The sequence below is a fragment of the Ambystoma mexicanum genome, chromosome 10, assembly GCF_040938575.1.
Source record: "Ambystoma mexicanum isolate Mex_15411 chromosome 10, UKY_AmexF1_1, whole genome shotgun sequence".
Taxonomy (NCBI): Eukaryota; Metazoa; Chordata; class Amphibia; order Caudata; family Ambystomatidae; genus Ambystoma; species Ambystoma mexicanum.
The window spans coordinates 995,552,851-995,580,000 of NC_090932.1; the positions used below are offsets into that span (position 1 = coordinate 995,552,851).

The 27,150-nt window shown below is 45.9% G+C and overlaps 1 protein-coding gene across 3 annotated transcripts in view; it reads left to right on the forward strand.

The window, feature by feature from the left end:
• The window catches only part of LOC138491912 (dehydrogenase/reductase SDR family member 4-like), a 594,704-nt gene that overhangs the window by 550,494 nt on the left and 17,060 nt on the right, over positions 1–27,150 (forward strand). The window lies entirely within an intron of this gene.

The window sequence follows — 27,150 nt, forward strand, 5'->3', positions numbered from 1 at the left end:
TAGCAAAGACGTAATCGAGCCTAGTGTGCAGTTGATGCGGGGCTGAATAGTGCGAATATTGCCTTTCAGTGGGATGTTTCATCCTCCACGCATCTGTAAAGCCAAAATCAGTTTGCAGTGTCTGCAACACTCTCGCCGCTGGGCCAGGCTTACCCACCTTGCCATCTGATCTGTCCACCACAGGATCCAACACACAATTAAAGTCCCCACCCCAGATCACTGCGCTTCCTATACACGTACTAAGATTGGTACACAGGGCTCTGAAATATGCAGCTGTGTTTTGGTTGGGGGCATACGTGTTTACTATGCATACCTCCCTGCTCTCCACCAGCCCTCGCAATATCGCCATCCTTCCATCAGTTTCAACTACCTCTTGTATCGATTTGAACGGGACATGCGGTGCCACCCAAATTAACACACCTCTGGGCATATGCAGAGTATGGCGAGCCCACTACAGTCCCTCTCCACTTCCTCTTAACCAAGTACAACTTCTCTCGCGTCAAGTACGTCTCCTGTAGTAGTGCGATATCTATCTTCTGCCTTTTCAGATACATCATGATCTTGTTTCTTTTCAGATAACTGTTAAGGCCCCTGACGTTCCACGTTATTATCCTGAGGTCCCCCAAAGGTCGTTAATATGCAACCTCTCGAGCCTCCGCCGATTCCGCCCCTTCTTGCACCGCAAGTACAACATGCTGATTCCTTCAAATAGGCTCAAAACAAACTTAAACTCCCCAAATCCACACACACACTCAACTTCCCATCCCCCCACCTTCCTCCCACCCACCCCTCCCCCAACAATACCCTCCACAACCGTTGCCCAGCTCCATTCCTGGATCTCAGGCACCCCCACATCTAGCCCTGCCTAGCATAAGCTTCTACTCAGGGCTCATAGGGTAAAGCCGCCCTAATGGCCGCTGAAACTAATAATCTATTGGGGTAGGTCGTCCACGTTTTGTTGCTCCTTTCAAAAAAGAAAACGTTACGCATACAGATGCCATACAGTTACCAATTACAGTTACACTCACTATATTCCAGTCCAAGTCGAGCACCATGCTCAGATTGTGTTCAAAGTTCAGTCAGTTACAGTTTCTTTGTACACTCAGGGTCCTCATCCCGCTCACTCTCACAATGCCCGTGTTTACAAAATCTTCATTCGGTATGATCCTGCCGATCACTATCCACTTCTTGTTCCGGGCAGCCTCGCAGGTCCAGCCATGTGACAACATTTGTATTTGTATTTGTTTATTTATAACGCGCAAACCAACAGGCCCAAGGGCATCAGGGCGCAATTTGTACAAGGTTGCAAGAAGAGAACATACAGGGATATAAATTACAATAAAAGTGTGTCAAAACAGCATAAAAAACAAACTTAATAATTACAAATATTACACAGGGTACAGTAACCCTAGGTTCAGCAGAGGAAGTATCCCTGAGGTAGTTGGGAGGGTAGCAGCCCGGAAATCATGAAGGGAACAGGCGGGCTGGGTAAGTAGGACAAATGTCTGACACAACTATTGCTGGTCAAAGAGCCAGGATTTGGTTTTATTCTTGAAGGTGTTGAAGGAGTCTTCAGCTCTGATGGCAGCGGGGAGGGTATTCCAAAGTTTGGATGCTAGGACAGGGAAGCTGGTGCCTCCGGCTTTTTGGAGCTTAAACCTGGGGAGAGTAAGGCAGTTAGTCTGGGCAGTTCTTAGTGGACGGGCAGTGGAGTGGCGCGAAAGCCGACTGCAGAGATAGATCGGAGCCTTGTTGGATAGGCATTTGTGCGTGAGGGCAAGCGTTTTTAGGGAAATTCTCTGCTTCACGGGTAACCACTTAAGGCTAGTTCTGGCTTCTGAGATGTGGTGGTTACGAGGGATGTTCAGGGCCGCTCGAATTGCATTGTTCTGGGTGGTTTGGAGTTTGGATAGGTTTTCTTGGCTAGTGCCTAAATATAGAGCACTGCAGTAATCTATTTTTGCCATGATGAGTGTTCTCGCTAGTGTGACGCTATTGTGGGTGGTGAGGAAAGGTCTACAGGCTGAAATGAGTTTGCACGTGTAGGCGGAGGTGGACCTGACTGCATTGGTTTGTCTTGACAAGGATAAGGTGGAATCTAGGTAAAAGCCTAGTGTTTTAGTGTCTTTCGAGACTTGTATGGAGTTGCCGTCTATGATGAATGACTGATAGGAAGGCTCAAGTTTGCTAAGGCGTTGTGAAGTACCCAGGATAAGTAGCTCCGTCTTATCGTCGTTCAGACATAGCTGGTGCTGGGCCATCCAGGCTTGGATGACCAAGTAGACGTCATTGAGGGCCTTGGTGTCAGCAAGATAATCACCAGAAATGGGAATGAGTATCTGGGTGTCGTCCGCATAGTTGGTGTAGGAGACACCCAGATAATCAAGCACATCAAAGAGTGGTTTTGTGAAGATATTGTAAAGAGTAGGTGACACGCAAGAACCCTGAGGAACACCGCAATGAATAGGGGAGGGAGCTGCGGCAGCGGAAGGTGCAAAGACCCTCATAGATCTGTTACTCAGGAAGGATTTGATCCAGGCCGCTGCGGAGGGAGAGAAGTTGGCAGCAGAGTGGAGGTGCCTGCAAAGGATCTGGTGGTTAACCAAATCAAATGCGGCGGAGAGGTCGAGGAGTAATAGCATTGCTAATTTGCCCTTGTCCTTCAGGACTTCGATCTGGGTTTTTAGGTCTAGTAAAGCCGTTGTTTCGGTCCCATGTCTGGGCCGAAATCCGGATTGTCGTAGACCTAACAGATTGTTAGATTCAAGGTAGTTTTGGATCTGCAGATAAGCTGCCCGGTCCAGTATCTTCAGCAGAAATGGTACTGTGGTGATGGGTCGGAAGTTCGTGGGTATGCTTGGGTCAAGGGACGGTTTTTTTAGTAGCGGGATCACCCAGGCATCTTTAAGGTTGTCCGGGACAATACCTGTTTCAAAGGATGAGTTAATGAAGGTTGTAATGAATGGGGCTAGGTCATGGGCGGAGTCCTTAATGATGGGAGCTGGGCACGGGTCACCTTGGCAGTTGGAAGGTTTCATCCTAAGGATGATGTTTTCTACTTCGGTGACAGTGAGCGGTGCAAAGGTGAAAGGTTTGATGTTGGCAGAGTTGGAGAAGGTGGGCCTAGTGGGGGAGAATGAGCGGTTGTCCCGCCTCAGGCAGTCCTGTTTTTCATTTATTTTAGATTGGAGCGTAGAGATTTTGTTTAGAAGGACTGCTTGAATGTTAGCACACCATTTGCTGTCTTTCGTGCAAGTGTCTGGCGGGGAGACTGGGGTTTCGAGCTCTTTTAGGACTCTAAAGAGTTCCTTGGAATTAGAGTCGGCTTGCATGATACGATTATTAAACGATTCTTTTTTAGCAGTGATGATGGCGTCTTTATAAGTGAGGGAGGCGAGAAGGAAGCCGTCTTTATGCTCATCAGAAGGGTGGCTTTTCCAACGGTTTTCCGCGCAGCGTTTGGCTTTGCGGAGGATTCTTAGCTGTGGAGTGAACCATGAGTTGAGATGTGCTCGTGGTTTAGCCTTCCTGGTTTTAATTGGTGCTATGGTGTCAATGGCCGTGAGCATCGTTTGGTTGTAGATGTCTGCTAGGGAGGTGGGATCAGAACAGGCGTTGGTCGCCGCATTAAGAGAGGGGAGTAGCAGTGGGAGGAGTTGTTCTCTTGTTATGTTTTTTTTATTACGGGTGGGGAGGGCTGGGGCTATGGGTGTTAGGGCTCGCGGGGTAGCTTCAATGTTAAATGTTATGATGTGATGGTCAGACCATAAGCAAGGGGAGTTATTGAGGACCTGGATGTTGCAGTTGGAACCGGCTAACCAATCGATGGTCCTGCCTTTGATGTGGGTCGGTTCTTGTATGTACAAGGTGAGGCCAAGGTCGGTAAGAGCATATTCCAGATCAGTTGCTACAGGATCCTTAGGGTCACCGCGACCAAGGTTGAAGTCACCTAAGATGATTGTTTGGGAGTTGTTTTTTGTTTTGTCAAGAAGAAGAGTGGAAATTTCACTGACAAAGGTGGGTGCCGGCCCTGGAGGCCTGTAGATAAGGTGAAGGGTGGCCGTTTGGTTAGGTGTCAGTAGTAATTTGATTGTCAGCAGTTCAGCTGATTCAAGTTTGGATTCGGATACCACTCTTAGGTCAAGGGAGTTTTTGTGGATGAATGCCACGCCGCCACCTCTAGTATGGGTAGAGGAGCGGTCACAGCGAGTGATGCCATAGTCAGGCGGTAAGGCCAAGGATAGAGAAGGGCCAGAGGCGGCATGTAGCCAGGTTTCAGATATGGCAATGAAGTCAAGGTTGGCAGTGGTGATAAGGTCGGCTATGTCAAGAGCGTGTGCTGTGAGAGATCTAGCATTGATGAGGGCACCCTTGAACACAGGCAATTTAGCCCCTGTGGTCTTAGTTTTGCAAGTGGCGGTGGGCGAAGGTGGGCTGGGTGGAGTGCGTGGGGCTTGCTTGGTATTATTGGTGCGGGAAGGACGAATGCGGAATCTGGTGCCTAGTCTCGTGTTCTTGAGAGTGAGAGGACAGGGTTGGTTGGGGGTAGGTTTTGTGGCAAAGTGTTTGAGCCAGAGGGCTGGGTCATTGAGGTATTGGTTAATCTGGTTGCAGCGGTGGTGAGCGTCAATGGTAGTTACTGAAGGACTCGTTGAGGGTGTCAAGGTCATGGTGGGTGACGCTAGGTCAAGTGGGTAAGGGCAGGCCAGGTTATTAGCCTCAATGGTAGGAGTGGTTGACTTGGGTGGTTGAGTGAATAGGGACAGATGTGTGGTAAGGAGGTAGTGCAATAGAAGGCGCACGCTGATGTGCATGATGGTGGTGCTGGCTGCCAGAGTGGGTTCCCTATGAGCTAGTTGGCAGGGACAGGAAATGGTCTGTAGGCGACCAAGAGGCACAACACAATTGAATGGTCTGTAAACGACCTTAAGGCACAACACAATTGAAATAGTCTGTAAACGACCTTAAAGCACAACACAATTGAATGGTCTGTAAGAGACCTTAAGGCACAATACAGTTATAAGGTGGTCTAGTAGTGGCCCAGAGGCACAATATACTTATGATATGCTATAGTTCGAGGGTTTCAAGGGTGGCCGGAAACACGTTCAGATAATAGTGGCTCAGAGAACATGGCTACAGTAGTATCCCCGGTACTGGCATGCGAGATTATACTCCTTGAAATGACGGACCACGTAGTAAAAGGGGTACTGAAATAGGCCGACTGAGGAGGAGTCGTAACATTGCAATCTCAGTAATTGGACAAGGACAGGGGCAAAGTACTTACAGTAGGATCTCCTTGTATGAATGGAGATGTTAGGATGCTTGGATCCGATAGCTTGCCTCGGGCTTTGCAGAAGGCGGTCGGGGAGGCTTAAATTGGGCAGGGGGGGTGGCCACGCCGCGCTCCCATGCGCGTAACAGGCGCTGGAACAGGCCTTCGTGCTGGCCGCCGGCGGTTCCGCCTACCGGCGGTACATCCTCCGGGGTATCAAAAAATAGTGCTTTGTTCTTATGCAGCACTTTCAGTCGTGCCGGATACAGCAGCATATATTTGACTCCCGCCGCCCTCAGCCTTCTTTTGACAGCGACATAACTGTACCTCTGCCTTTGCACCAGTATCGTATAGTCAGGGTATGCTGTGATGTTGGTGGATGCTCTCTCTATCATGCCGCCCTTACGAAAGTATTCAAGGATCTTCTCTCTGTCCCTGTAATTCAGGATCCTGGCAATGATCGGTCTTGGCGGGGCCCCTGGCCGGGGTTTCCGCATTAGGGCACGGTGCGCCCTTTCAACCGTAAATCCCTGCGAAAGATTCCCTGCTCCGATCCCTTGCAGGATCATGTTTTCCACATAGTTTGTGGGGTCTTGGCCTTCTTCCCCCTCCGGAAGGCCAACCACACGAATGTTGTTCCTCCACGCCCTTCCTTCCGCCTCTTCCACACGATTTTCCAGGTTGGTGACCTGTTGTTTTAAGACATGAATCTATTTCACATTGCTCGTGCTAACATCGGTGTTAATCTTCACCCCACTTTCCAGACCGCTGGTCCTTTCTGCAAGCGTCCTGACATCTTGACGTAGCAGGGTGAGTTCCGTGCCTACAGCATCGATCTTGTTCTCTAGAGCTGTGCGTAGGTCCGCCATTGCCAGGTCCCATTTGGCACTCAGTCCCGTGGGATCTGGTGCTTGTCCCCTTTGGGTGCGTCCTCTGAAGGGGTCGCGACCATGCTCTGCACCGATGCTGAGGGGGTCCGCTGCGTTTTCGTGAAAGCCTCCATCGTGTGTTACTTAGCCTTGCCTCTCAACCCTTTAGCTGACATGGCGCTGCCCTTTACTCCTGTATGACTCCACCTTAGTTCAGCTGTTGCCCTGTGCTTGGTCCGACGATGGTCTGGCTCCCAGGTCTCCTAGCTCACATTCGAGATGGCAGTACAAATTGTTTTACGGGTGGGCTATGGCCTCACACTCCTCATTCAACTCCCGTAGGCCTTGTCGCCCAAGCATCCAATCTTATCTCTTCCTGAGGTCAGATCACCGAGGCTACATCAACATGTGCCAGGCCGGGCTCTCTCATGGTGCTACCCTGCCATATGTCCCCTTTGTACTATTCCTCCAGGCAATTCTCGCAGTCATGTCCCGCAGTTCCAGGGGATCAGTTTCGTTTCTCCTCGGAGGCCTCTCCTTTATTAGCCGTCATCTTGGTGCCGAAGCGGTCACACAGCCGTACCAACAAAAACATGTATATCTCACGATTCCCCAGGACTATGAGCTTCTCCAACGAGCTTCACTTGGCATGCGGCTTCCGGCGCCTGATCCCCAAAGTTCTAGGCGCTCGTTGCAGTTTCAACGGGTAACTTTGGCAAAATTAGAGTCGGATCATCAGGAGCTCCTCACGCAGCACGCCCTATTCCATGGCCAGCTAGCCACGCCCCCCCCTCATTATGCTTCCTTATGCTTAAACGATAACCATAATTTTACTGGCCTGATATATTTACACGTCCAAACATGCCCAACTTTAACAAGTTATCCATGTGGGATTTGCAAAGTTTGTGTTTTTAAATTTTCTTAGACATGTTTTAAGTCAGTAACTTCTCTTTTTGTTGAGGCAGCCTCAGCACCAAATAGCAAGCAGATAAAGCAGAATAATGATTTTTTAGAAGTGCTATATGTAAGCCAGTCCTTTTTCTCATAGCAGGTTGCTGCACACGTGCATGGATACTTTTTACCCCGATCTTTTGACACTTGTTTAATATTTATTTCAGGCTGATCAGGTCCCAATCATTTCACTTCCTGTTTCTCCTGAGTGGGTAAGCCCACAAATGACTTAATTAATAGCTGATCAACTCTATTCATTTTGTCGACAGTAAAGTAAGAATACGATTTGACACTGTCGCTTTTGTGGTGGCGCTGGCAGGCTACTTCTGCATCTGTTAAAACTAAAATAAGAAGTAAGCCTTTGATAGGCCAGACGCAGCAATGCTTGTACCCGACTAATGATATGACGTGATGTGATATGGCATTTATAAAGCGCCTACACACAGGTGTTTCAAGGCAACAGTGGCCCCCACAAATAACAGATGAACTATCTTTTGTTATCAGAAGGTGCTTCATGCGTGTAGTTTACTTGTTTATTTGCGAGGCCACACTTTATAGGCCAGGTGCTTAAACAAAACCCACACAGCACTTAAATAGGTTGCACACTACGTAGGTCCTGTACATTTAAACACAAAAATTGTTGAAACATATTTTACTTATAAATTGAACTCCATGTGGTTCGTTATTTTGACGACCCAACCAAAGACAAGTTCCCTTCAAAACTTGGATGGACTATAGTCATAATTGGCATGAGTTTTGTTTTTAATAGTCCTGGGCTTTCCCGGCCAGGGGGATCCCGGGGCAGGCTACAGGCCATGGCCACCACCAGGAGGAATCTTGAAGTCCTCAGCCTGGGGGAGCCCATATAAAATGGAGTTATATGGGCTCATCCAGGCTGAGTGCTTCAGAGGACAGCCCTATCCATATGGGCTCCCAGTGCTGGGGGAGCCCGGAATTTGGAAAGTTAGCCTTTAACTTAAAGGCCTGAACCCTGGAGCTGGAGGAGGCTAAAACGGTTTGTGTCTCCTCCAGCTCCAGGGTCCAAGCAAAAAAAAAAAGAGAGACAGACTGACTGACTGACTTACCTGCAGCGGTCAGCTCGAGGTGTCTCCTCTTCTTCAAGTGAAGGTTCCAGAAGCTGCCTCATGCTGTGGGTGGCCCTGCCCTCTATCCATGCCTCTCACATGCTGGGGTGGGATCAGCAGCTCCTGACCCCACCCCAGCTAATGTCAGGCAAGGATAGAGCACAGGACATGACTCCCAAGGCCTCGCCCCACCGTGTTCATCGCATTGGGAATCCCAATTGCAATGAACATGATGGGAAAAGGCAAGACCTAACCCTGCTATGACGTGATTGTGCACATCCGCCCAGGCCTTCTGATTTGTGCCTGTGAGGCTGGTGGGGGCTTCTCTGAAAAGCACCCTTCCAAACCCACATGCACAGTCAGAAACCAATTGGAGGGCATTGGTTCTCACGCTGGCTGCTGACATCTACTGCAGGCAGTCAGCAAATACAGTGGTGGCTCATTATTGAAGGGAGAGAATTAAAGGAGGGGCTCTGCCCTACACTCCCTCAATAACAAGCCACCACAGTTTTACACCATTCTCTTCACTAGTGTGTTTTCATAACTTCTAGCTTGATAGCTGTATAGAGGACTTGCTTGAAAAGTCACCCTGCTTTTCACTGGAGTTCTTTAAGCTTTGGATCATACCCTGCTCTTCACCAGAGAGTATATTATTCTTTGTGTCACTCAGGCCTGCAGCAACTGCACTAGCCCCGCTTCAGTAGCCAGGTGGAGAGAACATAGAATATTATTAGGGTTTAAGAAAGTTGAGCAATATCCTTTCTTCGGTCACCAAAGTGGCATGATTTGTATCACCCCTACCTCCAGAGCCTTGCCTTCACCCCCAAATGAGGGACCATGACCACCCCAGCAGAGGCTGTGGTACGTGTAGGAGTATGGGAAAGCATGTACCTCTCACTGTGCAACAGAGATGCAAGTAGGTAACAATCCCTGTAGCAGGTGGCTGTTCTCATTTTCCAACACAGGAAAGGTTTACCATGTCACATATATTTTTATTAATAGTCCTTTGCTCACACCATCAATTAACCCTGGGTGTGTGTTTAAAAGAGTATAACACATCAATACACAGTAGTTTAAATAGATTCCCCACACTTAATAGTCATGTTCAAAGTCATCTGCTATCACTCAGTAATGAACACTCAATGAATGTGTCTTACACTCCCATATACAAATAAATCATTTTGATTATGAGAAATATCTAATAAAGAAAACAAGATCATATTTATCATCAATTTACACAACACACTTCAAATGCGATAAACCATTAATGGAAAAGTTAAACCATTGTCATTTGCTTCTAACTCAAGTCAAGACTAAGACCAATCCACCATCCCAAGAAATCTAAGTCACCTTAAAATCCAACTTCCTCCCTCACCAGGTCATGGCAGGCAACCTCACAGAACATGATAGGCACATGCCTCACCAAATCATGATAGGCAATCTTACAGAGGTTTCTGCCTCAATCAATAATCAATATCTCAATACCTTTCTCAATGTGTTATCAAATGCAGGGTAACATAGGCCCCTTATACTCATTCCTGGAGAAGGTATGGAACTGAGGAGGACTGGAAATAACTGGATGCCTGGAAAATAATCCACAATTGAAAATAAAAATAAAGAAGGAAAAATAGGAAAATGGAAAGATTCCAAAAGACATGCATTTATGCACCATGGTCTTTTTATCCAAAATGCATTATATAAGTATGGAATGCTTTAAAAAGAATGAAATGTTCATTGGACTTACTGGTGCTTAGAATATAGCCAATCCAGAATTAGATGTCTGGCCTTAGGCCCTTAGGCTGTGAGCTGGATAAGGTGTCTTAGAGAAAAGTAAACTTATTTCCCCAAACAGCTCAAAATAAATGTGAGTTCTTCTTAAAATATAAATAGCCAGAACGAAGTTAGGGGCTTCAAGAATCAAAATAGGCTCAGCACCCCTTCAATCTGGGAGGCCTGGTTTCTTTTATCTCCTTCCAGACATCTGTGTCTTGCCCCTACCCCAAGGACTCCTTTTTCCATGCCAATCCACACCTACTCTCTCTATCCCTAAGTGACAACTAGGAATCTTGCAAATAAATTGGATTTTAGCTTGTGCAGCGCGGCAAAAGACATGGCTTCTGTGCTTCAGTGGCAGATATGAATGTTGACAAAGACTGCATTTTAGCTGTGTGACCCATTGCACTTCACCAGTCATGGATAATTCTCTTTCCTTCAATGGCAGCTAGGAATTTTACCAGAGATTGGGCCTCATCACAAGGTTGGCGCTCCAGTAGGAACGGCACCGGTAAGGCAATACCGGCATCCATTACCGGGCCGGTGTATCATGACCCTAGATGCCGTTGCTACCGGCATCGTCAAGGACTCGCTGTGGCCGTGCACCACCATACCGGCATGCGGGCAGGTGCACAGATGGGGAGGCCTTAATACCATCATGCCGCAAAGAAGGGGACACCACAAGTCACAAGTACATACCGGCATCGAGATGCCGGTAAGAAGGGCCACCATGATGCCGGCAATACCGGCATCGCGGACCACCCGTAAACAGCAAACTGCTGTGTAACCAAGTGCCACAGGTGCACACAATCAGCACAGGTGGAGGCATTGGAGTCAGGGTCAGCACAAAAGGAGCACACCCACACACCACGCCCCGTTCCAAGGCAAAATGCTACCACTTGTACTTGCCATACTGGGCCTGGATGACATGCCTGCACTGCTACTCCTTGAGCAGGCAGTACAACAGGAAACACAGAGGAGACACAGGAGGAGAAGGAGGGTGAGACATGCCAAGCAAATCCCACCAGTGCAGGCAGTCGCTCCCCACAGACAGCCAACAATCCCACGTATAAGGGCCAATCCATTTGACTTAACCCCAGTATAGATCCATACCCTGTACCGCCTAGACAGAGACACCATTACCAACATAGTGGAATTAATACAGGATGACTTGGTCAGCCTGATCAACATCCGCACAGCCATCCCCCCTTTGCTGAAGGTGGCATCTGTGCTCCACTTCCTGGTGACAGGCAGTTACCAACACACAGTGGGCCAAGTGCATGGCATGTCCCAATCATGCTACTCTGTTGTGTTAAACCAAGTGCTGGATGCACTACTGAAGCACCTAAGTGTCTACCAATCCTTACCAAGTACACCACAGGAGGCAAATGCCACCGAAATAACATTCCATGCACTGGCAGGCATGCCCAATGTAATTGGTGCCCTCGACTGTACCCATGTAGAGTTGGTAGTCCCACATGCCGTGGAGGCGGTGTACCGCAATCGGAAGCTATACCATTCCATCAATGTGCAGATGGTGTGTGATGCCAGCCAGATAATAACACATTGCTGTGCCACATACCCAGGATCCACGCATGATGCCATGGTGCTGCGTAACTCCTCACTACCCCGCTACATGGAAGGAGACGTTGTACACAGTGGCTGGCTGTTGGGTGAGTCTGCCCTCTGGGCCATGGGGCAGATGGATTGGGGGGGAGATACATGCATATGCAAGGGGAATGCCCTCTGGGCCATGGGGGCAGGTGGATTGGGGGGGAGGTACATGCATATGCAAGGGAAATGCCCTCTGGGCCATGGCGGCAGATGGATTGGGGGGGTACATGCATATGCAAGGGGAATGCCCTCTGGGCCATGGGGGCAGATGGATTGGGGGGAATGGAAGTTTCTTAAGTCTTCCGCTGACACACAGCCCTCACATTTGCATGCAAAATGCCCCAAGCCAAGACATACATTGGGTGGCCTGGTGGTTTAAAATCCTACGACCCTAGGTCGTGTATGTCACACAAGGCTCCCTCTATGGATTGGCATGCACTGTACAGGGCTGACAGTCATGTGGATGTGGCTGCCAATTACGAGATATGCATATGAACTTGAATGATGTACAGGCTGAGCACACCTGTCAACTGAGCCTCATCCTCACACGTACCTCCTTCTGCTCCCATGTAGGTGATGCTGGATATCCTCTGAAGCCGTGGCTACTCACCCCTGTCAGGAACCCGCAGAACAGGCACGAGGAGGACTTCAATCGTGCACATACACGTACACGTGTGGTCATTGAGCAAACGTTTGGCCTTTTGAAGGCACGGTTTCGCTGCATCAGCAGGTCGGGAGGGGCACTCATATACGGGCCTGAGAAGGTGGGCAAGATCATCACGGCATGTGCAATGCTACATAACATGCGCATCCGGTAGAACATACACCTGCCACCTGACGTGAAGCTGCCATCACCTGATGAAGTAAAAGGAGAGGAAGGAGTAGAAGTAGGACATAGGCCAGGATGCGAAACTCATGAGGGTCGCGCAGTAAGCAAAATGGTCATAGACCAATCATTCTGATGTACTTTGATGCAGAGGGTGCCATGTGTTGTGAACTGTGGGCAATGGTTGTGTGGGCACATGTGCACAATCACCATGAAGCAATAAATTGACATACAAAAAATCAGCAATGTCCACTCATGTAATGTTTGTTACACAACTGGTGTATTTGTGAGAAATTAAGTACAACATGATTCAACAATCCACACCCCCACCACTCTCCACCTCCCCACCCTACTCCCATGCCCCCAAACACCCCAGTACTACACACTACACCCCTCCACCTCCCCCACCCTACTCCCATGCTCCCAAACACCCCAGTACTACACACTCCACCCTCCACCCACCCCCTAACACCCAAAGTCAACTATGGCACGACATGTGTCTGGATGTATGCCTAAAGGGATTATGCAGGGTGACCCTGCTACTGTTGAGCCCCCTTCGGAGGTGGGGGTTGGATCTCTGAGCGGCGCGAACTCCGCATGGACATGCGCACGGGGCTGGTCTGCCTCGAGCTCGCTGGCGTGGATGATGCGGATAACCCAGATGGTTGTGATCCAAGGGGCAGGGTTTGCCGTTGGTCCATGCGGTCAGCAATCCTGGTGAGGATCTGACCTGAGGCATTGAAGCCATCACGCACTTGCTGTGCACTTGAGTTAATGGCCTGGATAAGGGCTGCAGTGCTGTCCTGGATAATACGGCGTGTTGTCTCCCCTTCAGCAAGGTACTGCTGCATATAGCCTTGCATCACCTCCTGCCGGGCCTCCATCCTGGAGAGACGTCCCTCAAGGTCCCGTATGGCAGTGTGGGTTGTGGTCAGTGGGTGATGTGGTGGCACAGCATGGATCATGGGGCTATGCATGGCCGGAGGCCACTCTCCATGGCTGCCCTGGTCAGATGGTTCCCGCTGAGGTGTGTCCTGTGGGGTGGCCTGCGGGCTTGGTGTGTGCACTACAGGCTCTGAGTGGACAAGTCCTGCATCGCCCTCATTGTCTGGCTCAGCTACCTCATCAACACTATGATCTGCCAATGCAGCCATCTCCCCAATTGTGCTGACAGCAGCAGAATGTGTGCCATCCTCCATGCCTGCTGTGTCCTCAGCCAGTGTGGATGGTGTGACCACGGATGCAGGTGCAGGTGTCAGCTCGTCCTATGTGCCTGTCTGTGGTGCTGATTTTACACCGGTTCTTGGCCCGCTTCCCGCATGGCCCATCCTTGGTCCACTTGAGGTTGATGGACCTGTGCCCTCAGATTGCCTCATAGGCCTTTTGGCTGGTGTTGTGCATTGTGCACTCCCTTGCGCTTCGTCACTGTCAGCATCCATACCTGTGGGGGACAGAGAGTGGCAGGACATCAGTGATTGTTCCGCTTGCATTATGCATGCATTAGTCATTTGACATGTGGCGCCATCTGACGAGTTGCATTCGTGGCTTTGTAAGGGACTGTGTATATGCAATGTTGAAGAGTGGATTTTGATAGCGTAGTCGTGTCCACATGTACGCATTGTTGGGTGCAGTTGGACATTGATGTGTTTTGGGAGGGTCATCCTGGGTGGCACATGCCCATGAAATGTGTCTTGTGGGTGTATTTGTGTATGACCGCAACATGCATTGTGGTGGGATGGTGGTAGACCCAGAATGTGTACATGGATATGTGTAGGTGTGCATGATGGCCCATTTGTTGGCTGGTGTAGCAGCCACATTTGGGGGAGGATGATTATGATTATTTTTACTGTTTCAGTAGGGACACTCAACTTCATCTGCCGATGTTGGCACGCCAAACTCTGCTTCACCGACTCCTTCGATGGACTCCACGTCTATGATGGAGCTGCAGGTCTCCTCCCATCTGGCCAATTTCAGTGGGGAGTGTGGTCCTCCTCCTGTAGCCAGCCCCTGGCTCCGATTAGCAGACAATATGTGCCGGACTCTCAGCCTGAGGTCGTCCCAACGTTTTTTGCAATCATGCACTGTGCGTGCGGTGGTGCCGACTGCACTTACTTTCTGGGCAACTTCTTCCCAGATGGCCTTTTTCTTGAGCTGGGCTGGACGCCTGAGGTCGTTGCAGAACACCACTTCAGCATTTGCCACAAGGGTGTCGGCCAACATGTTCAGCTCATCGTCCATAAAACATGGTTTGCGCAGGCAGGCCGTGCCTCTCCGGGTGGTCTTCGACATGTTGTCCGTGGTGGCCTGGGAGTTGGGGTGAATAGGGTCCTGTAGGTGGAGGATGGCAATGGATTGTGTTTTTAAAGATAGCCGCCATGGCATTTCCCGTTCCGGCGCGATGACGTTACTTCCGGGTCCGGTATTAACGCACCCGTTATTTGCACTGTGTTAATAACGGTAACGGTATTTAGGGGTTGCCGAGGGCGGAACCGTTCTGTGTGTATTGGTCGATGCCGCTGTCTGGGGGTTTGGGGGTCGTTACCGGCATGCCGGTACTGCTGTTACCGACATGCAGGGATGCGTGCGCCTGCGCACTCTTGATCGTCTACTATTTACGGGTTGGTGCCAAGCCGGACATGTTATTACTGCCATGCCGGTACGGCCAGATTTTTAGCGCCAATCTTGTGATGAGGGCCATTGTATTTTTAGTGGTTTGTCCCAGTGCACTTTACCAGTCAAGGATAAGTATTTCTCCTTCAATGGCAGTTATGGCTTTTGCCCAAAATGGTAGTATTAGGAGTCCACACCCTTTCTGGGCACAGCATGACCCAGGACATGGCCCTTTCCTTCATAATACAACTACTGAAGGCCTGCATTCTGTAGTTTGCAATTTTCACTATCTATGTATTTTAGTTTTGCAAGTACATTGGCTGCTTTCCAGGAATGGAACTCAATAGCAGTTAACAGACCTATACAATTAGCAGGTACTGTTCAAGGCTCAAGGTCATTGGCTTGCAGCCCAGACTTTTTAGGAAAAACCTCAACTGTACTTCTTCGCATAATGAAAAAGCAAATCTCAAGGCTTGCATGTCACTAAATATAAACGTGTTTACATTGCACTGTGCATTATAGCAAGGAGGTCTGTATTTCCAGTGTTTACATCACAATGTGAATGCGAAGCCAAAGACCTGTTCTACGGCTGAGAACACATGCCAATATAAGCATGGCGAAAATGGGTAGACATAGAAAATATATTTCAGGGGTCTGGAGCACGGTCCCACAATGGCGTAAAAGAACATTCCTGAATATGGGTTGCATAATTGCTAAACAATATATAATCAAGAAGTCGAAAGATCGGCACACACCCCATTGCAGGGGAGAGACTAGTTGAGGGAACGTGTATGGGCCAACGACTGTGATGAGACATGTATTATATTGCAACCTGTAACCTCCAGACCTCGAGACATTTGGAGTGAGTTTTGTTCTTTTCTGACATCACGCCAAGCGGATGCATCGAGATCATAAAATGTATACATTACTGCAATAAGGGGTTACAGATATCTGATTTTTGTTTAATGTGAAGATCATTTGATTTAATTTAAATATGCTGTTGTTTAATTGTGCCAGTGTTCCTTATAAATAGAATGTTGTCCAAAAGATTGTCTTAGTTGCCTTCTTAAGAGTTAGTAAAGAGACTGTGTATATTGCATTACTCCTTGAATTTTCCATTGCAATTAATGTGGGTGATTTCATTCTTTAATGTTTTATTTGTAATAGTGTACATGTGTAGTGATTTCCTTTTCTCTGCCAAAATTCCTGAAACACTATACAAATGTCATAGTTTACCGTAAGGGCAGCTTTGTGGCATCTGGGAAATATTGCCTATTTCAATTTAGCAAGTGGGACTCAAGGGATCTGAGTCTCGAAAAGTGTGCCCACATATTCGGAGCAGGAAATGGATATGTTTCAAAAATGAATCTCTACATCCATGAGCATCCATTTGATACAGGCCTCAAGGTCATCAGTTACTCCTTTGTAACGCACGCTACTTCCCACATTCCTCTCATCACTGCTTCCCTTAATGTCACTTTCGGGTCCATTGATAATATCAGTGGAATACATATAAGTTTCAAAAACAAGTTTTATTCCCAATTGCTCCCTGAACACCACACAACAAGTTCCCCACATTTTCTCTGGCTGGTGCTAGATAGGCAAATGAAAGCAGTTTATGATATGGTAGAAATGCGTGATGAGGTTGAACGATAAGCCAAATTAGACATTAAAAATCAGAATTGTTACATGCTGAACTTGTAGTAAAAGTCAAACTCTTAGATTCACTGAGGGAAACATTGATGAGAGGAAAGCAGAAGTAGATTGTCCTATACAGGAGTAACTTGTGACAGTGAGAATCAGAATGAAGCCTGCTGGTGATTGTTGTTAAAGTCATACTACATAGACTTTGAGAACCAGCACAGATACATGCTACTGGTTGTCTTTGCATGCTGCTGGTTGTCTTGAAACAACGGATCCAATGAGAACCAGAAAAAACACATGACAGCAATTGTAGTTACAGTCAAGCTACAGACACATTGAGCAGAATATTTGATGTGTTTTGGCATTGAAGTTGAAGTCAAAGTAAAGTACAGAGACAGTGAGAATCAGAATTGATGCATGCTGGCGGTGAAATAAAATTCAAACTATGGCAACATTGAGAACCATAATTGATCCACGCTGGGTTTAATTTTAAAAGCCAAACTACAGTGACATTCAGATACAGAGCAAATGCATGCTGGACCTTGTACTGAAACAAAAACTATATAGATGATCCCATGCGATGCCAGTGAAATAAAAAGCTATTTTGAAAATATTGATGCCTAAAACCATGTATCCACTCCTCTCAACTACCCTCTACTAGCCTCCCATCCTCTCCTCTAACTTCAATTCACCTCTTACACTCTCTCAGATACCCTTCTACCTCTCACTCAATTATCCTTCTACTGTGTATGTATCCAACACTCAGAGCTATCAACACTCATCGATGTAGGTATATAGACAGATAGCACTCCCTCTCACAACAAACACTTCACCTGCAACAATTTCCACCACAGTCTTCCCAATGCTCTGTTCCACCACCCTTCCTCTGTCTGGACGTTTGGTCCTCCTCAGTTCCACCCAACCTCACCCAAACAACACGCACACTTGCTGTCTACTGAAGTTTTTTTGTATATGCCTCACTCCCTTTCCCATTTGCTTCAGAATGTCTTTGCTGCCAATACAGTCTTACTTTCCCTCTTTGATTGGTGCCACATTCGCAAGAAATGTTTAAATCCCTGCTTATCCATGGCCACTTTTTGTTTGGGTTAGTCTCTTTGTCATGGGGTTCGGTGACACGGTGGCCATTGCAGAAACGCACTGATTTTGTTTTCATCTTGGCAATGGTTTGTGGGCTCTTTTTGCTGGTTCTTTGTCTTTAACGAAGCTGTGAGTCCTTCTACTGGAGTGCCTTGATGTCTCGTTGCTGCTTTGCTTCCTGGTATCTGTAGCCCTGAAATTCAAGCAACAGAACTCTGGCCAGCAAAAAGTACTCCAGGCATTGTTTGATAGATAGTGGTCACCTTAAATTGGAATGAAGCACATACAAAGGGGCTGGGGCCCTCCCAAATCCTCCACCTCACCTTTGTGCCAATAATGCCACTGGTGAAAGCCTTTGCAGGCCTCCTAACCATGTTAAGAGGGTTCTCAATGCCCTCTTGACAGGGTCAAGGCTCTGACCCTGTTACACCTACTACGACCAATCCAATCACTCGTATTAAGCATACCACAGCCAGATGGCTTCGAAAATAGATCCTTGTTTCAATGCCAGAAAAAAGTCAAACCTGCTATCATGTCAGGCAGTGTGTATTGTAATTGTGAATGCTACACAACATACAAGGTAAAAAGGACAGTATAAAAGCATGCAAGCTACATTATGCCCTGCAAATTTGCATTCCACCATGCACATTATCACCATTTGGTGGTGTGGACCTTCCCACGTCTAAATGCAAACATACCAGGTCCCTGTCATCAAGGGGACCATCGGGTGGAGTCCTCGCCTCAATAGCTGCACAATGAAGGGCTCCCCTCCTGGATTGAAGTGACGTTATCCCATGAATCATCACATACTCTTGCCCTAATGGAATGGTTCCCCCATTTTCACATAGCAGAAATCTAGAAAGAAAATCCTTGTTCCCATGCTCCTTTCCTTTCCTTTGTTCAACCGAAAAACAAAAGGATGGGTGATCTAAAAACCAATGCATTATGCAGGATGGCATCTTTCCTCAACCTTTGCTAAGATAGAGGTGAGTGGTCAATAGCTAGTCTAAACTTACAACCAGTTAAGTAGTATTTTATGTATACTACAGCCCATTTGATGGCAAAAGCCTCCTGCTCAATAGTGGCATTATTTGTCTTGCAAGGAAAGAGTTTTCTGCTAACATACAATACAGGATGTTCAACCCCATCATATTTTTGGGACAGGATCACACCAAGACCCACTTTAAACACATCAGTCTGTAGTATGAACTCCTTGTTAAAATCAGGAACCTTCAATATTGGTTCACTACAGAGTATGTGCTTTAGTGTGTCAAAGCTGGCCTGATCTTGTTTACCACATCGCAAATTTTGCAGTTCTGTGTTCTTCAATTTATCCATTAGACAACATGTTATTGTGGAATATCTAGGTATACATCTTCGATAACAGCCTGTGGGGCCTACAAATGCACCAACGACTTTCCTCGTTTTATGAATAGGAGTATTTTCAACAGCTCATACTTTCTGCAGCTGTGGATGCACCCACCCATTGCCAACAAATACATAAGATATTTCATGGCTGGGTGAGCCAAATGGCATTTTTGGGGATTGGCTCTGAACATCTGCGTTCCTTAGAGCCCCCACAACTTTGTAGAAATGGAAAAGGTGTTCTTCCCAGGTTTGGCAGTTGATTAGAATGTCAGCTAGGTATGCACCACACAAATGGGAAAAGGGTCACAACACCTGAACCACCAACCTTTGAAATGTTGCTGGGGCTCCATGTAAGCCAAAAGGGAGAAGATGTATTTTCCGTTTCAAAGGGATTTAAAGGAACGTACCAATAGCCCTTTGTCAGATCTATCATGGAGTATTAAGTCACTGGTCCCAGTTTGTCAATTAAATCATCAATCCTTGGCATAGGATAACTGTCAAACTAGGAGATGGTATTGAGCATTCTGAAGTCATTACAGAATCTTTATGACTGATCTGGTTTGGCGACTTGGACTATTGGCGAGGACCACGGACCATCACATGGTTCTGTTATGTCCACCTCCAGCATTTTCTACAGTTCCTGTTTCTTTCCTCACTTCTGGAATACGGTATGGTTTTAAATTTACAACCTTTCAAGGGGTCGGGGGGCAGAATATGGTGCCTTAAAAAATTTAACTTCACGGGTGTATTATAAAAGACATCAAGGAACTGTGATTACAGGTCTTGGATGCCTCAAAGTTGTTCTGTTGTTTATTCAGGGGAGACTAGGTTATTTATAGAATGTACCTCCATTAGATGTGTAGCCATTGTCACTGAGGTGGTTTCCACTGAATCCACTTTGCACTTCTTTAGGGGGTTTATATGATATACCTAGGTCTTGGTTCTTTGGTTGGGTTGGGCTACAAGATAGTTATACAGCCATTTCTTCTCCAAGATCACGTAAGGCACATACCATTTAAAAAGCAGTTTTTGATCGGAAGCAGGCAAAAGAACAAGAACCTTTTGTCCTACAGAAAAAGAGCCATGAACAGCCTTCTGATGACAATAAGACTTCTGATTTTCTTGGGCTTTCTCTTGGTGTTTAGTAACTATTTACCTAAAATTGTGATATGCTCTTTCAGCCATTGGGCAGTTTGAGAAATAGGAAGGGAAGCCTCCTCCCTTTCCTCCCAGGTTTCTTGGAGCTTATCTAATATGTCCTTCAGGTCGCGCCCATAAATTCTTTCTAAAGGAGAAAAATATAAGGATGGATGTGGTGATTTCTGGATGGCAAAATAATATCAAAGGATCATTGTATCCAATGATGCCCATCGGTTTCAACCAGATTTCTAACAATTTTTTTCAAAGTCTGTTCAAAGCGCTCCACTAAGCCATCTCTTTAAAGATGATTAACTAAGGTATGCAATAATTTAATCTGGAGTATCTCTTAAACTCTGCCATCAGTTTCCACATGAATGTGCTACTCTGATTGGTTACTATATCACAATGGAAGCCTCCCCTGGACAGTGTAAATATGCAGATCCAATGTCCACAAGGGGGGGCCCATGTAAAAACTATGAGAGTGACATGGTGACGTAAGGGTCATGTTGTCAGTGAAATCGTAAGGTGTGGCGTCACAGTGTATTTAGGGTACACATGGTGTGTTACACATCAGAGAGCTGGTGCTGTGCAGAAAACCACATGCGTGACAGTATTGGGGTCAAAGGCAGGGTTGATAGCACTTATATAAGTGTAGGTAAAAGGGCAAAAAGATGGTGTTTGTCTTAACAAATAGATTTAGTGTTGGTAAGTAGAGGTGTAGGTGTTTTTATGAGCAATATGTGAACAATAGGACAGTCATATTTCTGTAGGCCCATGGTAGAAATGTATTTTCAGCCAGCCATATTGAAGGCATCAAGCTTCATTTTTAGCTGTGTTTCAATTCGGCAGGGAGCAGAGAAGTAGGATAGCAAAAGTCAAGAAGGCAGAGAATGCCAGACAGTATCCAATCAATTGTTGCAAGGGGCATTATTTCTCATGGGCCGGAAAAATCTATCCAAACAGGAGAGTTCCCAGCCGATAATGTGAATGCCACAGTGCCATGCACGAAGATGCCCAGGCAAGATTACTGGAGTAAAAACAAATTAAATACAATAAATTAAAGTCCAGCAATGGTGCCTTGGAAGGTTTTCCAAGCACAGTTGCCACCATGTTGTGAGAAGGGAGTTGGGTAGGTAGTATGGCCGAGCAGGTGCACAGAGGTGAAGGGGGTGAGGGACAGAGGGATTGTTACGCTCACCTGGCTCCCACAGAGGCGTCGATCTGAACTAGACAGCTGCGGTCTCCACCAATGTGACGTGTAGGGCCGAGATGATGGACTGGACCGGCCTACCTAGCTTCGTTTGCTTGGCCCGTAGGAATATTCTTCTGTAAATGGAGAAAGGGCATTAACCACCCATGGGGTTGAGCGTAAATCCCCCCACCCCCGCTGTTCTCCCCACAGATCACCTTTGTTGCCCCCTCTTATAGTCTCACCTGATGGTTTGAAAAGAGGAGCTCTCCATCCTGCATTGAACGCAAGGCGCGTTGATAACCAGTTGCTTCACTGGCTCGAAGGAATTGGTGAGTTCCAGAACAATATTGACTCCGAAAAGTATGTAGTTTGTAAGAGTTCACATGTCTGACTTTCACTCTTGTCCGATTCCTTGCAGTTTGCAGCTTGACCCCAGCGAAGAGTTCCTCGTGGTAGCTGACGAAGTTCTGGTAAGGATTTGGCTTATCCTACACAGTTCAATAAAATAAGGCCAGAATGTAACCTGTGGCTTGCTCCCTTATTCAGGTGTGGAGAGAAAATATGAAGTTCGAGGAATAATACCTTCGGCGGTAAAATTAGGTAAGTATATTGTGGTGAGAAGAGTTCCCCTTGTTAGTCCCTTCGTCTCACCTTGTTGTCCTTTCATTCCCCTTAGGGGCCAGGGTACGGCGAGAATGCAATGGAGACTGCACCGACTCGTGAAGAGGAATAGTACCCCCAGCGGTAATCAGGTAAGTCTATGGGGGTAGTTACTATTGCCTCTGTTTATTCCCTTGGCTCACCTTTGCTGTTCTTGTGTTCCGCTCATGTGCAAGAGTGAGGCAGGAACGTGTAGAAGGATGCAGTGGATCGTGAGGATGCTGGGAAGGCCGGTGAGTTCAGCGCGGCGCTGCAGCAGGCGAGGCGGCGCACGTAAAATGCTTCTTTCTTCCAGCGTGAAGGCGCGGTGGATCCGGAATTCAGGTAAGGATCGAAGGTTTTGCTCTTATTCTAACCTCTTCTCCTTCTGTTCCTCCCTTTTTCTAGGAGCTGCAGACTCGAGGCGGGCGTGGCAGAAGACTGGATGCAGGCTTGCAGACACGGTGAGCGTTACGCTGCTGGATGCAGAATAACGCGAAGCGTGTGCTGCTCTTCGGGCGTGGTTTAAATAGCCTCCAAAGTAGTCCCATGTAAGTATTCCTCAACAGCCCCACTCAAGTAAAAAATAGTCCCTAGGTAAAATAGTCCCTTCCAAGCCTCATTTGGCTTGGAGCTCTGCAGCATGGTCTGCATCACGTAAGCTTGCAGCATGGTCTGCATCAGGTAAATTCTACTCTATGAGCCTGGCGCCTATGTCGCCAGGATTGACTCTCCATATGAGCCTGGCGCCACAGGCGGCAGGACCGCACCAAAACAGCCCCTAGCAGGGGTTTTTGGGCTTGCTCAAAATAACTTGACGCCTGCTTCTGGGGTTGCTGGACCTGGTCTGGTTCCCCGGGGGTAGGCATCATGACAGGAATCCAATCTGAGCAATGGGAATGGGTGTGCAGCAATATTCTTGACCTTGCTGATGTCCACGTGACACCTTATTGGTCAGGTTCGATGAGATGTTTTCGCTCAAGCTGTCTCCAACACCAAGGTCCAATTTGCATCGAGCTGGTTATCACCTCGTACATTGAAGGATGACAGCCAATGTAAACCCTCCGCAGAGGGTTCCTTTTTTAGAAAAAAGACCCGACGTGGGAACAAGGTCCAAAAAGAAAACCAAGTGAGAGAATCCATAGTAGTGAATATTTCAAGTAAAATTCTCACCGTTCATCAGTTGGATATTTTGAATAAGGGACTGTCATTTGTTCCAGCAAGTAATTCTAGTCTGTTTGAAGAAAAGATTAATTTACATCTGTTGTTGCGGAAAATCAAACTGAATTTGTTTTTCTCTATGCAAATTTTTGACAGAACAGTTGATGAAATGGAGGATGTTTTGGAAATTAAACCTAAGAGTACGTTTGACCCTCCTATAGAAAATCCAGTGATCAATATGTTTAAATTCAAGGTGGAAAATGATTTGAAGAAAATTAAATTCAATTCAAAAACTCCAGTTAATCTTAAAGAGTCTCAACTTAAAGATATTGAGGCCTTGGCTAAAGATTTAGATCTAACGATAAAACCAGCAGATAAGGGTGGGGCAGTAGTAGTCATGGACTCTGCTTTCTATCACACCCAATGTCGAATGATGCTTAATGACAATTCCACGTATCTGCGATTGGATCGTGATCCTACTATACAGATTAAATCAGTGATTGAAGCCTGTGTGAACAGAGCTTTGGATAATGAGTGGATCTCGATTAAAACAAGGTCTTTTCTCCTCAATAAACATCCAATCATACCAGTACTATATGGTCTTCTAAAGATACACAAAAACACAACGCATCCTCCCTTGAGACCCATAGTAGCAGGAACAGACAGTATTTTAGATCCACTGTCTAAATATGTTGATAAGATCTTACAACCCCTGGTGAAGTTGATACCTACCTACTTAAGGGATACAACTGATTTTTTATTGAACATAAATGAAATTGTTTGTCTATCCTCAGAATGTATTTTGTTTTCTATGGATATATGTAGCCTGTACACCTCGATTCCCCACCAGGAGGGAATTGAGGCAGTAGAGTGGTTACTACTACAGTCTGTGAATGTAGAATGTGATCCACAGTTGGTGATTGAGTTGATTATGATTATTTTACACAACAGTTACTTTAGGTACCAAGACTCATATTTTGCACAAATTTCTGGAACATCAATTGGGTCAGCGATGGCCCCTGCATATGCTAATATCTACATGTACTGGTTTGAAAAACAATTTGTACTAGACAATGTTGAATGGTCCAGTAAGATAATTGTCTGGAAAAGGTACATCAACGACATTTTTGGTGTGTGGTGTGGCTCCAAAGGTGAACTCCAAGTGTTTTTTGAGTATTTAAATACTGTTCATTCACGGATAAAATTTACTTTGGAAATTGGTGACTCCAAGTTACACTTTTTGGACGTTCAGTTAGAAATTGTTAATAATCAGGTCAAAACATCACTTTTTCATAAACCAACTGATGTTAATAATTTATTGCATTTTGCGAGTTTTCATCCAAAGCCAATGATGGCTAGTCTGCCATATAGTCAGATATTACGAATTAAGAGAATTGTTATGGATACTGATGAATTTAAAGTTGAATGTGAGTCACTCTCTAAAAAATTCTCTGAAAGAGGGTATCCAGGACAACTTCTGAATGAGGCCCAGAACAGAGCGCTCCCGATTACAAGGGAGCAATTGCTTACACCTAAGGTGAAGAAGGAGTCTGATGCAATTTTGCATATTTCCAAATTCTCTCGACAAAGTTGGCATGTTAAAAGAATCATACATAAACACTGGTCGATTCTCCATCATGATCCTACACTTCTGAGATTGTTTCCATCTCCACCAATGATGGTGTATAGAAGAGGTAGGAACCTGAGAGATAGGGTTGTGAGAGCCGAAAGAGGCCCGAAGGAAATTCAGATGACATTGGTGACTAAAAAAAGGGAACATTTCCTTGTCTGTCATGTAGTCATTGTAACAATGTGGCTAAAGGAGAATACATTCTTCACCCGCAGACGGGCAAAAAAATCACTCTTAGAGATTTTGCCACATGCAGATCCACAGGGGTGATTTACAGCATTAAGTGCCCGTGTGGATTAATGTATATTGGACAGACAGCCAGATCCGCACGTGAAAGATGGACTGAACATAAATCTCAAATACGGTGTAAAAATGAGAAATCTTCAGTTGCTAGGCATTTTAATATGTCTAGACATACTATTGCACAATTGAGGTTTAATGTTTTGGAAGTGGTGAAGAAACCACCCAGAGGAGGTGACTTTTTGAGAATATTAGCCCAGAGAGAGATGTTTTGGATTGACCTCTTGGGGACTTTATCTCCAAGAGGGCTCAATGAAGAGTTCTCTTTGAATTGTTTTGTGTAGGTGTCGAGGTATGGTTGGTGAATGGTTTAAGTCGTTCATAATGCATACATTTATATGTGTTTGAGGTCACATGGAGTGATTTGTGTTTTCCGGGTGTTACATACTGGTTGTTCCATTAGAGGTGTATGGAAGAGTAGTTATTGGGTTTGTGTAATGAGTACATAACTAGTTTACTTGGCTATTTTTGAATTTGCCGCGTAGTTCATAATGCATAAATTGATATGAGTTTGAGGTCACATGGAGGGATTTGTGTTTTCCGGGGGTTACATACTGGTTGTTCCAGGAGAGGTGTATGGAATAGTAGTTATTGGGTTTGGGTAATTAGTACATAACTAGTTTACTTGGTTATTTCTGAATTTGCCGCGTAGTTAGGTATGGTTGATGGACAGCAATTGTTTTAAGGCACTTATTCATTATTTTTTCAATTTTTTCAAAAATGTAGTCTTTCTTCCATGTCTATCTTCTTTTTAAATACACACACATTTATCTTTAGTACATAACTAGTTTACTTGGTTTTTTTCTGAATTTGCCGCGTAGTTAAGTATGGTTGATGGACAGCAATAGTTTTAAGGCACTTATTTATTATTTTTTTAATTTTTTCAAAAATGCAGTCTTTCTTCTATGTCTATCTCCTTTTTAAATACACACACATTCATCTTTGGTGTCTTTTTTATTTTGTTTGATTTACTCACTCAGTACCTGTGTGCTTAGATAGCATTACCTGTGTATTTGGCAGGTTGCAGGGAGCTTTGTGCATTCTTTTAGTATTCAGTGCCGGCGGGTCACGTGACTTTATCATGTGACTACCAGGAAACAGTATAAAATGAGCCAGGAAGTGTGTTGTGGGTTGGGATCTGTTACGTGTGAATTGGAGAGGAGACGTTGAATCTGAGGTGAAGTGGTGCGCTTCTGGAAGTAAGTTTAAGCTGTGTGGATGTGTTTATATTTATTTATGTTTGTATTGGAAAGGTGGTGTTAGTTTGTAAATGGTATATTTTGTGTTTGTTTTTTAGTTGCATTATACATTTCTATAATCAGCAGGATGCTTTACATTGGATGCGGGGTACTGGAAGTCCTGAATTTGGATTCGATTGGCTATTGATTTGCCTTAGGTAAATAATATATGTTGGAAGAGTTGCACAATTTAAATTTTGGGTTTTCTTTGAGGATTTGGGCTTTTTAACTTTCTGTGTTAAGTTGATGTGTTGGCACAAAGATGAGGTGGTGGCACAAGGTTGAGGATTTTGCTGATCGTTGAGCTGCATACATTAGTTGCCAATGAGTAATAGGTGTTTTTGGAACTAGTTGTTTAGTCATTAAGGTTTGGTGATTTAACTACGTGTAATTGGAGCTGATAGATATGCTTTGGTATTCCAGAGTTCGGCAATCATATTTCACTTGTTGAGGACGGCAGGAGTATTTGCAGGGATCCTGGTTCTGTGTACGTCATGCACAGACAGATGCACAGACAGAGACTCTATTTTCTTTGACAACATTCCCACTGTGAGGTACATGCGTATAAGTGTTTTAGGTTTTAATGCATTTTGAGATTTACATTTGGAGCCATACCAGTTGTACCACTGTGAATATACAACCACTTGTGTATGTTATGTAGAATTGTGGTTGGATTTATGTGTACATAATTATTTAATGTATTCTCTTTATTTAATGTGTTTAGTTTGCCCAAACTTTTA